This window comes from Corvus brachyrhynchos, unplaced genomic scaffold, assembly GCF_000691975.1.
Source record: "Corvus brachyrhynchos isolate BGI_N302 unplaced genomic scaffold, ASM69197v1 scaffold147, whole genome shotgun sequence".
Lineage (NCBI taxonomy): Eukaryota > Metazoa > Chordata > Aves > Passeriformes > Corvidae > Corvus > Corvus brachyrhynchos.
In genome coordinates, this window is record NW_008239105.1 from 493,136 (window position 1) to 497,347 (window position 4,212).

Below are 4,212 nucleotides of genomic sequence, written 5' to 3' on the forward strand. Positions count from 1 at the left end.
GCTTTGTTGACCTCATCTGTGTCTAACTGCATGTTTCTGCAACCTTTGCCATAGCAAAGTGCCATGTTTGTTAGTACCTCTTGGAGGTATTGCTGTACCAACTGCTTAATAATAATTTCTAGTTTGCAGGGTTTTGCGTTAAGCACAAAATGGGTTTATTTCAGGCTGTTACTTCCAACTAATGTGTTGCAATGTTCTGTTGTTAGCAAGGCAATGGGGTGTTCTCAGTCAGAAATGGTTCATATATTTTATTTTGTTATTTTTAGCTTTTAATAATATCCTTTGTTTTCCCTTTCATGCCAGAATGGTGAACATTTTTATCTTGCAAGATGAAATTCGATGCACTGATTGTCTCAGATCTGAAAGACTGAAAAAGAACTTTAGAGCTGAGTCTCTGTATTGCACCCAGGTGATGGAGAGTCAGAGCTGTGCAGCCCAACCAGCCAAAGGGATATTCCATGCCGTATGACATCATGCTCAGCAATAAAATCTGGGAGAAAGATGGAAAGGGGATGTTTGGAGTTATGGAGTCTGTCTTCCCAAGCAACCTGTATGGGTAATGAACTTGGCTGAAGACCTGCCTGCTGCTGGAAAGTACTGAATTAATTCCTTATTTTGCTTTGATTTTATATATAGCTTTTGTTTTATCTGCTGAACTGTCTTTATCTGAACCCAGGATTTTCTTCCCTTTTGCCTATCCCATTCCTCTCCCCCATCCCACCACAGGGGAGAGTGTGTGTGTGTGAGTGGGGGGTGGGGGGGGTTAGCTTCCTACTGGGGTTACTCTCCAACAAATACTTAAAAACTCAAGTATCCTTCCCAAACAGCTACTGACTTCCTTGGATTACCTGTTAAAAGCTGCTCAGACTCCCAAGTTCCAGAGGTCTTTCAGACCATTTCTCAGATGTTTTGATCTGCTTTTTTCTATCTTTGCTGTGCTTTATAATTTTATCTTTTCATTTTGCTATTCACAAACAGATCTAACAGTGAAAATGATGGTTTTGGTTTTTTTAAAAAAATATTATCAGAGAAAGAAAGGTTCAAAAATCAGATCTGCCATTTAGCCAGAAAAGGATGGTGATGAGTTAATTAATACATGGGAAGAGCATGCAGTAGAACATGATTTCACTTCAAAGGGCACAGAACCAGCACATTTATGACAGATTTGCTACTTCAGGGAACACAACATAAAAGACAATCTTATCCACAAATCGAGAAATAGTGCAAAAGGCATTGAAAATTAACTGCAAAGTTGTGAGGTGTCATTTTGTCCAGTCTGTAGGGAAGTTAGTGAAGTCAAACAGCCGTGAAGTCTCTGCTGCTTCATGGCAGAGTCATGATTGATTTGACTTCATATAGAACCACGTGTATCCATAGATGAAAAATTCGTGTGCACTCTAGAAAATCATCATCAGTCTTTTGGACAGGCTTAATGTGCAATCTGCTGTATTGGTATGGATGCAAATTTAGCAGGTTTGAGAGGCTTGTGGTGTACAAGTGTAGATGCCGATTGGTTCCTAGATAATTAAACATGCAAATCCTGCCTCAGCTCAATTAGAAGGTAGTGTCTAGGTACAGTTCTTTCAAGCCTTGCATAACATGGGTGTTTCAGACTATGTCATCTGTTAGAAGTCATCCATATTACACAGAAATGTTAAAGGAATAAGATATTTTCCTTTTACTAAAGACAAAGTTACTGTTGTTTTCAGCTTGGCTTGATGAAAATGTATCAGCAATTTTTACAAATCACTGCAAGTAGTATAGGGGAGGGAAAGAAATGAGTAAAAAGTAATCTTTCCAGCGTGAATATTTACTGCAGCATGAAAAGACATTGATTCTCATTGTGAATAACTTCAAGGAATCCTTTGACTGTAAAAAAGCCAATGACAAATTGGCACAGGGAAGGGATAGGTTTTCAATATACACATAACCTAAAGCATGGCCTCAAGTCACCAGATGGCTCAAGGGATTAGCAATGCTATGTAGTCTTTTCACCTTCTCCTGTCCCCTCCCCTTCAAGCAACAGGTTCAAATATTCAAGTAAGTAGCATAAACATCCAGACAGACACAACTTAGATGATCTTTATCTACAACAGGCAGTGTAGTAAAAGTGGTCACTGCCTAGTAGTGTTACCTCTGTGAGAAGAATTATATGCTGGGGATGTGTTAGTGTTTCTTTGTTTTCATTTGGGTTAAATTGAAATCTTCCCTTTGAAATGTTTCAGTTTATTTTCAGGCCCTTTCAAAAACTTCACTATAATTACGGTAATTTTGTAAATTTTGAAAAGAAGCACCATTCTGAAAAAAAGCAGTGCTGTTTAAAACCTGTTACAAATCCCACAGTTGTTTGATTCAATTAGGAAGGGATCAGATGTGAACTATAAATCTGTGAACACACAGAAGGGATATGATTCTGATTCTTAATTTTCAGTATACAGTGGTCTGTCACAGATGTTTTGATGAATTTTGCTTCCGGTCATATTGTTTTCTTAGGGGAGCACATGCACATACCATAGAAGTATGATCATGACTGTTAGTAAGTGAAAATCCTTTAGGAAATCTTGGTGAACTACACACTACTTTAGACAGCTTTTTATTTAAGACATCAGATGAGAAATTGTGGGGTAAAAGCTGTTGAGGAGTTATATTTTCCTCTATGTTTGTAGTGCTTGCTTAGTAGATAAATAAAGTACTTTAATCCTTGTAATGAGAACTAGAGGCTATCTTTCAACAGCATGAAAATCAACAACCAAAATCATTTACCCTATTCTACATTTAAGTTAACAGTACTGATTAAAGTGAAAACCAAAAAGGACCAAAACAAAAACCAAACAACTAATGATGGAGAAAAAGATAAGGCAAAAAGCCACTGAGATTGGTGTATAAATGTAACCCAGAATACTATACCATTTATTCTTGTGTGACACTCCTTTAATTGAAAAAATATTTGTCTAACTTGTATTTTAGGTTGTTCATACTCTGCTAACTTTTAGCTACAGACCTAAATTGCTTTCTTTTCTTCAACAGAAGTAACAGTTTACCCTCTGCAAGGTAAATGCAGAAGAAGAATAAAAACTAGTTGAATTTAATGACCTGATTTTGTGCTGCAGTGATTTTATAAAACTCTACTTTTCTCCTTTTGCTCAGTTACTTGCCTTCTGATGCCTATTTTTGCCGCTAGCTGCACTACAGTGTATGATTTATACTTCAGATTCTAAAACATTTATTTTCTTAAATGTTCAGGCAAGTTCTTTGTGTTATATCAAAGTTTATTTTGTAAATCTTGACCTTTCAAGATGATATATTGGCCCCACTGATGTCACTGGCAAGGTTGTTTTGGACTTGAAAAGAGGGCAAATTACTCTCAAGGATGCTGTTTTGGTAAGGCTGCAATGCTCCTAGGGAGCCCCTATATTCAGATTAGATCCATGTTGCCTGGGATTTCACTCTGAAAGTTTTTTTTTCTAGTACATGCTAACGGTACCTCTCAGATAACAGTACCTATTCATCAGCTGTGCTGTGATATTTGGGTACACCTGTATGTGTAAAGGACAAAGTTTGAGCTGTAGATCCTTATTGACTCTATTTAAGTCACAACATGATACAGTTGTTCCATTTATGACTTAGTGCAATTCACTGCCCTCCTTCCTATCCACCAGTGATGTAAGTGGTGTGATTGCAGATTATGGGCAGACAGATATTAGTTTGAGATGGGCACAGACTGGCAAGTCTCCAAAACCATGGGACCCTTTGACAGTCCCTCCCTACTTAACCACAGCATATATTCTCTAGTGTCAAGGTCCTTCTCTTTTCTTGTACTATATAGGAACAAGGAGAACAAGGAAGAGGACTTCTCTGTCCTTTGCTCATTTATATTTAGGCTGTCCCATTTATATTAAACAAAACCAGAGAAAACAAGAATTCTCAGCTTGAACAACAGTCCCTGATTCTGCTAGGACCCTTCAATAAATAATTGCTTTGTGCATAATAAATCATTAGATTGAATGCCTTCATGGAAGAGAAGTTCAAAACAATGCGACGGCCGTCACTGAGCAAGTTCAATACTGAATAAGCAAATGTTCTTGCTCAGATTCTCTTTACTTAAAAGGTCTTGCCATTATCATTATAACTAATGAACCTAGAAGAAAAGCACCAGGAAAATAAATAACATAATGTAAGCTAATCTTGAACACAGTTTGTTTTCTGGAAGCA

The 4,212-nt window shown here is 37.3% G+C and overlaps 1 long non-coding RNA gene across 1 annotated transcript in view; it reads left to right on the top strand.

Moving 5' to 3' along the window:
* Window positions 1–306: 306 nt before the first annotated feature.
* LOC108447964 overlaps window positions 307–4,212 on the top strand; it is a 35,451-nt gene continuing 31,545 nt past the window's right edge. The window contains exon 1 of the long non-coding RNA XR_001863705.1: window positions 307–594. This is a non-coding gene — a long non-coding RNA (uncharacterized LOC108447964). The remainder of the gene's footprint in view (window positions 595–4,212) is intronic.